At 33.5% G+C, this 12,493-nt stretch overlaps 1 protein-coding gene across 1 annotated transcript in view; it reads right to left on the bottom strand.

Annotated features, from left to right (window-relative positions):
• LOC149080801 (thyrostimulin alpha-2 subunit-like) overlaps positions 1 to 11,957 on the bottom strand; it is a 106,009-nt gene extending 94,052 nt beyond the window's left edge. The window contains exon 1 of the mRNA XM_089237292.1: positions 11,858 to 11,957. The gene's annotated coding sequence lies outside the window, so the exon portion shown is untranslated. The remainder of the gene's footprint in view (positions 1 to 11,857) is intronic.
• Between the last annotated feature and the right edge of the window lie 536 nt (positions 11,958 to 12,493).

Here is a 12,493-nt window from a genome sequence, read left to right as displayed (position 1 = left end):
AAAGCACAAGAGGCGATAAGTAGCCAACTGTTATAATTTTTAATAATTTTTCTGCATCTAAAATAATTGCAGTCCTCCCCTATTTTTTTTTTGTTTTGTTTTTATGTGTTTCTGGGTGAGAAATAAATATACTAAGATTTTTTTTCATAATTTTTTTGAGGACTACGCCTTGGGATCCTTTTCTTGTAAGTCAGAAAAATTATATATACATATATATATTTTTTCAATTATTACGTGGAAACTAATTAGAACACTCCAACACTAATTTCTAGGGTTGATAATTGTGGCCACATAACGACACATTGATTCATGAAGCATGCGGAAATGTACTTATTGTATAATGAATTGCCGCAGTGCACAATTCTGAGAAGTTCACTATGCCTGAACGATATGAGTGCACTCTTATCTTCACAGGGTCAAAAGACTGTTCAATTTGATTTATTCCCGGGCTTAAGCACACACACAGTCATTTACAGGGTATTACCGATTCCGAACGGCTGAATTTTTTTATACTCTCCCAGAGAGGTTGGTGCACCAACCATTTTCGGTGTGGACTCTCTGCGGTAGCAATCATTTTCTGTGGTCATGTTGTCGCCGTTTCTGTTGTATTCCCGAGTTAGGATAGTTTTGTGACAAGGATGAACCGGGTATCGAACTCGTGACACCTCTTAAGATCCTTTGGTACTTTAGGTGATTATCTTATCGGCCTTGGCTACCTCGCTTTTGGGAGCATACATAGCTCAGCTGTATTACAACTAAGTTTTCCCGGACGGTGGCCACTCAAGGTTAATTGTCATTTCCAGTTTTTCCCAATTGCTCGTTTTGTTCCACCATCCGCCGGGCATATTTACAGCACTTTTGACACAACCGAGTGAGTAAAGTCCGATTTCGCGGATTTTGGACGATTTGCTCATGTGCCACGCTCTGTTGTGATAGGTGGCTTAATCACGAGTTCTAAGCATTTGAATACGCTCAATAAGTTCGTATGATATATTTCTTCCGTGTGCGGAAAATTCATCGCCACCCATTCACTGCCACGCCATTCACAGAAAGCAAAATTTACCGGCATAACTATTAATCACAAGAAACATTCTCCGACATGAATGACCATTCATTACTTGGGAAACTCAACGACAAGGAAAAGCATCGACAGAGTGACGTAGTGAGTGAATGGATAAGCAGGTGAGTCTGATAGTATATAACGAAGTGACCATAGAAAACAATTTCCTTACCTACCGAGCCTGACGAGACCACCAATAGATGGCGCCTTCATTTCCTACCCAAATCCATGTATGGTAGTAAATTGTTGTATGGGGATATGACCGGAGTTGGTGTGCGGTAAAGTGAGGAGCAAATGAGTGAGTTACTAAGCACGTGAGCAATTGATCAAGTGAGTCAGGTAGTTAGTGAGCAGGTGAGTAATTGAAAGAGTGAATGTGCAAGTGAGTATGTGAGTGACCGAGCAAATAAGTTGATGGATAAGCCAGCGTATCAATAAACAGGTGAGTCGTTGAATTGGTAAGTGAGTGAGCAGGTGATCGAATGAACAATATGTGAGTAGGTGAGAAAATGAGCGAGTGAGAAGGCAAGCAAATGTTCGAGTGATTGTGGACGTTGTTGAGTGAGAAAGGGAATAGGTGAATGATCAAGTGAGTGAACAGATGAACAACTTAATGAGCGAGTGAATGAGCAGGTGAGCAAGTGAGAAAATAGTTGATTGATTGAACAGGTTAGAAAATGCGCACGTGAGTGTCAGCAGGTGAGCAAGTGAGTAAGCAGGTGAGCAAGTGAGTAAGCAGGTGAGCAAGTGAGTAAGCAGGTGAGAAAATGAGTGGGTGATTCAAAAAGCGAGAAAATGAACAAGTGATTGAGCAGGTGAGCAATTTAGTGAGCAGATGAGAAAACTGAGTGAGTGATTGAAAGAATAAGAAAATGAGCGAGTGAGTCTGCAGTCGAACATAACGCAGTAGTACTTGTTACCACACACACAATATCCGTAAGCATCCGCTTTGAACATAAACTCATTATAAAACTACGTATGAATCGAATTTCCGAGAACACCGACATTACCATTAACGCTAGGTAGACTTACACGTCAGTCTTCAATACACTATATTAGGTTCGAATTCTCGGATATATCCGAAAACAGAACTCCCTGGACTCCGGGAATAACATAATTCAACCTTGGAAGGTTCTATTAACGTATTTTGGTGGTAAAATAAACCTTGAAATATATTTGCTCCGCGACAATTTTAGATACATTTAATGCGATCGATTCGACAAATTATCCTTAACGTGAAAGTGTCTCACGTTATTATCAGAATCATTTCATCAGTTGGATCCCAAGGTCAATGTCATAATTCGACTTGCATATACAGTGCACCGCCAAATTTCAGACACTAATTTAGATCCCACAGTATCTGAAAACAACTGATTGCAAAATCACAAATTAATTACCACTTGCAAGGGTGAACATGTACATTATTTTAAAAGTAATAAAAATCAGACTACACACTTTATAGCATAAACTAGAAAAACCCTTTTCTTCATAATTTTCTAGTATGAAGTGAAAAAACGTTTAGCCAAATTTACCTTAGCCATTGAGATTACCAAAACGGCATTACAATAAGAAGAAAAGTGAGTATTTCGGAAAACGTTAAAGATTCAAATATATGATCAACAGACGTATTATTTTTGTTTTTATCCATGATAAAAGGTCCTAATAGTGTCGGAACGCATCAGGAGTTATACGATTTTTGTGAATATTTGTGACTGAATTGAAATGATGCTTTTATAATTTCACGAACTAACATATAGAAAACGTACGAATTTATATTTATGTGTAAACACGAAAGAAATGGTTACAAAATAAAACTGCTATTTTTTTTCTAATGTGAATGGATAATTTATTTTTCGTGATAACCTACAAGATTATGGATAGATATTGTACCAATTCTAGATCAATTTCTCGAGCTGATTAATTGATGAATCGGACCTCGTAAGCGAGAAACAGCCAGCAACATTTCTATTGTAAAGTTTTCAGAAATGTTTAAACGCCGACAAATGTCTTGGAAAAAAAAACATTTGTGATGCGAATGATGGAGAGCGATGGCCATCTTCCTAAACAGGACATAAAATCGATGGAACGTCTCCCGCTGAAAGGCTACCACTGTAATGATATAAAACATGAAGGATTCCTCGATGTTATTTCAAAGAGTCTTAGATAAAACTCTATCTGAGGATATAAGGCAGTTTGAATAATGATCAAAGGATCAGTCTCGATTCAAAAAGTCACTATTTACACACCATTCGGGGATTGCGTAGTTGTTATCCGAAAATCACGCGAATAAATCCTTCTGGGGACAAGAATTATAGAGTACTTTTTAATATTTATGTCAATATGTATTTTTTTATATTCATGATTAGAGAAGTAAAGTCTTGTTGATCGATGACAAAAAGCAGTTTTCAATATATACATTTTTCTTTTATAACGCTGGTTACAACGATCATGCGTCACAGCAACGGTCTCATTACAACGACCAGCACGATAATCCCGAATCTGTTGCTATTTATTCCATGTTATTTTTTATCCGATATAACGACTTTTTGAAAAATAATTTAGCGTTTAACTCATTACAACGGCTGAAATTGCCCTTTTCCCACTTATTTTTTTGGAAATACATCAACAAAATATTGCAAATATTTGAGTGGAAAATTTCGTTTTCGAGAAAATCTCAAATATATGAAACAGACAATGAATGAACTTTTGAATTCAAATAATTATTTTTAAAAAAATTCTTAATATCAGAATTTATTACTAACAAGGTAAGACGATTTCTTAATTTTTAGTGTAAAATTTTATATTAATTTCAAAAAATCCCTAAAGACGAAAAGTCCATTTCTTCCTTTATAAACTAACATTTAATTACTTCATCATCAACCATTTTCAATCCAGTGCTGGATGAAGGTATCCTCTAAATTTTTCTATGTTATTCTGTCTCATGATTTAGCCATCCAGTTGACTCCAGCCAATTTTCTGATCTCGTCGATCTATCTTGTGTGGGGATGCCTTCTTGGACGTTCAACACCACGGGAGTACAAAGCCAAAATACTCGTGATCAATCTATTGTCCTATTTTCTTGCCCATTCCAGCTCATTTCCATTTTAAACGTTAAATTCTTTCCATGATATCATGTACTTTTGGGTGGCTTCTTATCCCAGTGATTCGTTTTCTGTAATGTCTCATGATTTCCTTCTTGATGCAAGATGATTTCCTTCTTGATGCAAGATGATTTCCTTCTTGATGCAAGATGATTTCCTTCTTGATGCAAGATGATTTCCTTCTTGATGCCTAATGATTTCCTTCTTGATGCCTAATGATTTCCTTCTTGATGCAAGATGATTTCCTTCTTGATGCAAGATGATTTCCTTCTTGATGCCTAATGATTTCCTTCTTGATGCCTAATGATTTCCTTCTTGATGCAAGATGATTTCCTTCTTGATGCCTAATGATTTCCTTCTTGATGCCTAATGATTTCCTTCTTGATGCCTAATGATTTCCTTCTTGATGCAAGATGATTTCCTTCTTGATGCAAGATGATTTTCTTCTTGTGATGCCTAACAAACATCTTTCCATGCTCCTTTGTCTTGTCTGTAGCCTTTGTATCATCTTGCTTGTGAGTGTCCATGTTTCAGTTCATAAGTCAGTGCTGGGAGCACCCACAAGTTAAACACTTTTCTTTTCTGGCATAAAGGCATGTGGCTCTTTAGAATTACGCAGCTTTTGCCAAAAGTGCTCCATCCAATCCTCATCTTTCTGTTTATTTCATTAATGATTTCATTGTCCATGGTAATTTCTTGTCCCTGGTATACATAGTTTTCTACTTCTTCTATCTCTGTGTTGTTGAGCAAGATCGTCTTCTTCAACGCACAGGAATTAAGCATAACTTTGGTCTTTTGCAGATTCATTTTCAAGCCCATCTGAATACTTGCCTTCACAAGTTCTTGTATCATTTCTTCTAGTTCGTCTGGATTACTGCTGATAATAACGATGTCGTTGACAAAACGCAAATGGTTGATAAATTCTCCATTTATTTTAATTTCTTTCTCATTCCAATACAGTTACCTCTAAACCAGCGGTAAAGAGTTTTGGTGAGATAAAGCCCTGTCTGACACCTTCCCCAAGCTTAATCTTTGCTACTTTATCCAAACGAATGGTTGCAGATGCTTTGCCACATATTTTCTTAATGATATCGATGTATGTAATCTCTATCTCAATTACTTCTAGAGCCTTAACAATAGCAGATATGAAGACAGAGTCAAACGCTTTCTCAAAATCAATGAAGGCCATACACAATGGTAGTTAGTATTCTTCGTGTCTCTCTGAGTTACCTGATTGTTTGGATGTGATCCATTGTACTAAACTCATTTCGAAAGTCTGCTTGTTCTTTTGGTTGGGCTTCGTCCCATATGGATATCAACCCTATATGTCAGCACTTTGGTGAAGATTTTATAAATTACTAATAAGAGACTGATTGGTTGATAATTCTTGATATCGTCTTTTTCGCCGTTTTTGAAAGAAGAAACATCATTGTGTTATTCGAATCTTCAGGCCCATCCGATTTGTGAGATAATTTGAGAACAAAGAAGCTAACATACTGGCAAATTTTTCTCCTGCTTCTTTAACAATGCCATTGAAATCCCATCTGCAGCTGGGAATTTACCTTTTTTGATGCATCTTATAGCCTAGTAGACTTCTTCTTTCAGCACAGGTGCTACTTGTACAAATGCTCCATTTTCTTTTCTTCCTGTTCCCTTTCTTCATATTTGTATAGGGTATTGTAAAATTCCTCAACAATACTAATAATTTCATTTCCATCTTTTGTGATGGTTCCATCTTCCCTTTTTAGTGCACAAGTTTCCTTTCTCCCAACACACAAGTTTAGTTTTGCTGATTTTAAGCTCCTATTATCTTCCAGTGCTTTCTTTAGAATATCGCAATTAAATTTCCTGACATCTTCTGCAATCCGTTTTCGTACTATCTTACAAAGTTCTGCATATTCCACTTTTGATTTAGGGTCATTCTTCTTAATTTGAAATTCTCTCCGTTCTTTCATCAGTTTCTTTGTTTCTTCTCTTATTTTCTTCACCGGTTTGATTTCTTTTTCTCCAGCGACTTCTTTTGCTACTTCTTTTAAGGTAGTTCTGTTCATCGTGGTGACATATTGTCAATCTTCAGTGGCATTACATAGCAAATCAAATCGGTTCTGCAGCTCTGAATGGAATTTATTTCGATATTATTGAAGATTTGCTACATCGATAATTACTTATAATAATGAACATTTGTTGCAAAATTACTAAAATATTAATGTTTATTCAAAAATAATCAGTAAATTAACAGAATATTCATTCAGTAAACTTACGATTTTTTGGTTTTTTTTTCAATTGATTTTAATTTCTTTTGGTTGAGTCGAACTGATTATTTTACACTAAATGTTAAAATGTAAATGCTGATTTTGGTGAAATACATCATTTTTGTGAGTACAGTACAATTTTGTGAGTACAAATGTGTGGACTTTATTATGAATTCAAATTTTATTATTTCCTAATCTGCTATATTTTTATTCCAACTGTTCAAAATAATAAAAAAAGAACAATATAACTTTTTTTTCCAGAACATGGAATTTAATTAAAAAATTAAATTTTATTTCGTACTTTTCCAAACGTCCGATAGAATTACGTCCGTTTCCCGTGGAGTCGTACCGAGCGTGGAATGCGATACAATTTGTATCATTGATGCATTATCCCGGTGGCAAAAGGCGGCCCACGACCTTAAAAGTAATTTTGTAAAAATGAACCAAGTGGAGCGTTTACAGGAAATTTGAATGACCCACGGCATATCTACAGGTGACAACGGCGTATTCACAAATCACTTGAGTGCTCTTCGGCATAGTTTTAGAGCACTGAAATCTCCCGTAGTGTAATTTCACATCACTTAAGTTACCCGCGGCACATTTACAGAACACGTAAGCGGCCCGGGACATATTTCAAAATTGACTGAGAGACCCCACAGCATATTCGCAAATCACTTGAATGACCGCGGCATAATTCCAGATTACTTGAGCGGCCTGTGGCATATTTCCAGGTCACTTAAGTGTCTAGCGACACGCTTTCACACCATTGAAGTGGTCCGCACTCTCCTACAGTTTAAGCACTTTTGAATTCCATTTTACAATTTCTATAACGTGAAATCACAGCTACTTTTCGACTTAAAATATCCGAAAATTTCGAACAAAAACATTTCCTCGGAAAATTTTAAATTGATGAAAAATGGATCACGTTTATCAGATAATTCGTGCACTTGATAAGCAGACGTAAATCGTTTGTGCGGCGTTTGAAATTCATTGGCACTACTGAATTGGTTAGGAATTTAGGGGATCTAAGAAAGACGAATTCAAAATAATGTAACGTCATTGAAATATTCAAAGAGCGATTTCCCACACTAAAACGGTATCCGCTAATCTAATTTTTCTTGCGCATGGGAAAACAAGATTTGACTACATAATTTCCCATTTTACTCATTAATTCATTTCAGAAGGTATTATATTTTACATATAAAATTTGCACACTTTCATTATCAATTATAACACACTCATCTCTTTTATTTTAAAATCCAATTAGTCATAAAAATTGGTGAAATGGTTTTCCTTTCTCTCTCATACGCAGATTGCTAAGCATGGATAGACAGTGTGAATCAGAAAAAACATCAGAAAACCCACCGAAATTCCAGCAATTCAGGTATATGATAATAATCCAAAATCACAAGTGCACAAACAGTATCCGGAGCCGCTACAGGGAGTTGTTGCGACTTTTAAAGCAATTTCAAAATCAACAAGCCTGAAGTTGCAATTTCAAAATCAACAAGCATGAAGTTGCAATTTCAAAATCAACAATCATGAAGTTGCAATTTCACAATCAACAAGCACGAAGTTGCGATTCTGACAACATAAATACGTTAAGGGCCACACGTACACCCAGCACACACACGTTACAAGCATGAACTCATGCTTGTTACTACTACTTAACCGAACATGCACCTCGCACGCATTCCTCTGCGGAATTCTTGACTAATTAGTTCATGCCGGAATGTGTTCTGAGTGTATGTGTGATCCCTAACATATCAGAAGAATTGATGTTGTCAGATGTCAGAGATGTTGTCAGAATTGTGACTTTATGCTTGCTGATTTCGAGATTGCTTTAAAAGTATGTGACACGACACCTCCCTGTAGTGGCTCCGGATGGCGTTTGCTCACTATGGTGTTTGTTCCTATGTGATTTGGGATTGTTATCGTATGCCTGAAGTGCCTTTCAAGTTTGGCGATGTTTTTCTGAATCCCCTTTTATAATATGACTTACCATATTCAGATTTCCAGTCATGAAAAAAAAATAAAATTCATGTGGATATTTCCGCGATGTTCAGTGACCAGAAATATTTCAAGTATATTGTGAGACACTTTTTGGAATTTGAACACAATTACACTCCAAAACTCCTATCATTTTGAAGACTGAAAGATAAATATAATTAATCTATAATTTAAACCAGAACGAATATTAAAATGAATATAAAAAAAATTTAACTGTCGTTACTTTTGAATGAACATTAATATTTTAGTAATATCGTATTAAATTTCATCATAGTAAATAATTGAATGTTTGTTGATGAAGGAATAAATGGATTCTTAACTTTTAGGGATCTTGAAATTAACATAATGTCTTACACTAAAATAATTAAGAAATCGTCTTTCCTTGTTAGTAATAATTTTTATATGAAGAATTTAAAAAAATGATAATAATGTTTTAGGATAGAGGCAGTGTGTGTGTGTATAATGTAATTTTAAATATATTGTTTACAATTTTTTTGATTGCATTTCTAATTGGATGTATGTCAGTAACATGCGACATCCATATTTGTTATGGGCATCTTTATCTCAGCCTCTCGTTCGGCATTTTTCCTGATGTGGCCTTGTATATGTATTTTTATTCACATTTAAAAATCTAAAACTTGCGTCATTTCGAAGACCAAAATGTAAATATAATTATTATATGATTATAAAAAATCTCAAATCAATGGAAAATACTAACAAATCATATAAATAATCATCTTGATGTGGATGAAAATAAAATAAACATAATATTTAGATAAATTTTAAATAAACTTTAAATAAATAATGCACAATAGATGTTAGTTGGTAAAATAATAAATATCATAGGAAATTTCATCTTCAGGAAAATCTTGGGATTTCCTAGTGTTGAAAGTTTTTTACAAAAAATTTATAAATTGTCTTTTCTAGTTAATATAATAATCTATCTTCAGAAGTTTCAAAAAGTTAATATTTTCGAATAGAATAAATTTTTTAGAAAGTAATGTAATCTTATTTTGAAAAATTAATAATAATTAATAATCTAAATTAAAAAAAAATCCACAACTTCCGTAATTTCAAAGACCAAAATGTAGACATAATAATTCAATAATTTGAATAAAACAATTTCCATATCCATCGAGAACGCTAACAGATCATTTAAATGTTCTTAGTTTTGAATGAACATAAAATTAACACAATATTTCGGTAATTTTTTAATAAATTTCCATCACACACAATAATAGAAATTGCACGAAGAATAGAAGAATCGAATGATAGAAATTGTTGAAAGTATTAAAGGACTGTATTCTTTTTATGAATAATATACATTGTTTATGTTGAAAAATTAAAAAAAAATCATCTTACCTTGTTAGTAATAATTGTTTATCTAAGGAGTTTTTAAAAAAAATTATTACAGGATTTTAATTTCCAATAATCTAGGGTAATAGTATGCTACTTCTTTTTAATGAAAAAATCTGCTTACTTTGTTGGTAGCAATTTCATATCTCAGGATGTTTAAAAAAATGTTTTAGAATACCAGAAACTTTTCCGGAAGTTATTCAATTTTTCACATTAAAAAATGCAAAACCTCTGTCGTTTCAAAGACCAAAGTTATAAATATAACTATTCTATGCAAAAATAAGAACAAATTCAAATGAATAGAGAAAAACCAATAAGTGAATTAATTATCCCAATTTTTTAGATGAACATTAAATTAAAATAATATTTTAGTAATTTTTGAACAAATCTTCAGCAATAACAAAAATTAAATGTTAATGTATAAAAGTGGAAAGAACTGTCTGGGATCTTAACATAATCTTTATTGATTTAGTCAAAAAGCCTCTGCAATAGGTGGTAACAATAATAAACACAGTGCGAAAAGAACAGAACAAAAATAAATGACGAATAATCGTTTTACGAAAAACACAAATAAAATAGTTTTATTAATGATATCTTCTTTTTGGTAGATAGTTTAAACATTTATGGTTATTAAAATATACGTGTACAGTAAAACCTCGTTAAGTCGTCACTCCGGTTAAGTCGTCGTTTTTCTTCAGGCTTGTCCAGCTTTCATAGACAACAATATTATTAAACCCTCGTTAACTCGTCACCGTGAAAAAGTTCGAGAGAGAGGAACAGATAATTTCTATGGCTTCTTCTTAAAAAAAAAAGCTTGTTAACAGCATTGCCTCATGCTTAAAAGTCACCATAAAAGCCTTATGTACCAAAACGGAACAGTTCATGTAACGAAAGTTACGCTGGGGAAGTTCATTTGCTGACTAAAGTTTTTGAAACATTAAGGACTGTTCCAGCAAGACCTGATTTCTGCATAGTCCTCACTAATATTTAGGGCTCCAAATTTAAACAAATTATCCTTGATGAAAAAACAGACTTTTTTTTTTTTACAAAATTGAGATCTTCTAATGTATGCTTTTTCCTACCTCTCACCCCCACCCCCACATGTCCCTCAAAGTGGACCCTGTGTTCGAGATCACCTTGTAGTTAGTATGCGAAAGATTATCTTGATAAATTTTACCAAGATTACTTTGCAGCTGTTTCATGAACTACTGATAAAGAACTAAAACACTAAAATTAAATTTCATCTATATGTGAAATTGATGTGCAGTAGTTCTGTTGTGAAGAAAAGCTAACTATTCTAACAGTTGTTCTGATTAGTTTGGATTAAAAATTACTAGTATAAATGAAAATGTACCAGTATATTTTAACACAATAAGGTAAATAATAAGAGGTCTAAAAAGGTAAAAATTTCAATTTGTTTTCTTCTGCAATCTAAAAATTTTCAAAATATCGTAATTTTAATCCATATTTTAATAAATGTTAAATTACTTTAAATTTATACAATTTTCACAATACTGCACATTAAAACTGACAGCACTTCGCTTAAGTCGTCACTCCGCTTAAGGTTTTACCCCTCATAAAGATTTTACTCCTCATAAAGGTTTTACTCCTCATAAAGGTTTTAATCCTCATAAAGGTCTCTTGATGGATATTATATCAGACAACAAATAGATTAGGAGATTTTGATTCTGTTCACTTTTTTTTCCTCCTTAATGTAATTTTTTATACTACAATACTGATAAATTGTCTTATCTTGTTGTAGTAATAATTTCTTATCTTAGAAAGTTTCAAAAAATTAATGTGTCATTTTTCACATTACAAAACCTAAAACTTCCGTCATCCTTAAATTAATTTATTCCATAATTTAATCAGAAAGAAATTAAAACCACTAAAAACAATGATAAATCATTTAAATGAAAAAAAATTTATTCATGAAAGTGTATTTATTTTTCAATAAATTTTCATCAATAATAGAAATTTGCTGAAATTTGAAAGAAGAAAAAACGTAATAGGATTTCTCATCTTCAGGGGATCATGGGAAATAATATATTTTATTCTAAAAATTTAAGAAATCTTACCTTTTTTCAGTAATAATTTCTTGTCTTAGGAAGTTTCAAAATTTTTTCTCTTAAGTAAAAGATGAAGAAGCAACAGGCAGGGTGTGAGTATGAATCTCGACCGCACGCTCAGCAGGAAAAACTTCTATACAAAGCGCGTGGGGGAAACCATTCCTCACGGTAATCGAACGAAACGCCAAGGCAATCACCATCCAATCACGGAAGAGAATTTCGTTATTTCGTGATTCACTAGATGGCGACACTGTAAACCTTAACACTAATTTTATAGAAACAAAATAAATTTTATATTACAATAATTCAACGGGGTCAATTGCCTGATGATTTGAGCTATTCGATGATTTTTCTATGAATGGGAATGTCAATGTGGGTGTTAATGAATGTATTTTCGAAACAATTAGGATAGTTTAAAGCTAGGATTACCAGACGTCATCCATTCTGCTGTCAAGTGTACTCCTCCGTTTCGGAAAATTCCTCCTTTTTGTCCGCCTCCTTTCCAGGTTTCCGGAATTATTCTTTTTTTCTTGGTAAAAGTTTATTTTCACTCTGAAACATACAGAGTCCCCTGTAAGTGTTAATGCGGCATTTATCTGTCCGTCGTAGAGATATCATCATTCCAATTTAGAAAATGCTCAGACA

Source organism: Pholcus phalangioides, unplaced genomic scaffold, assembly GCF_987345545.1.
Source record: "Pholcus phalangioides strain wild (caught in Gottingen) unplaced genomic scaffold, Ppha-v1.0 ptg000010l_1, whole genome shotgun sequence".
NCBI classification, from domain to species: Eukaryota; Metazoa; Arthropoda; class Arachnida; order Araneae; family Pholcidae; genus Pholcus; species Pholcus phalangioides.
The sequence above is the reverse complement of the archived record's forward strand: the minus strand, read 5'-3'. Positions and strand labels throughout refer to the sequence as shown.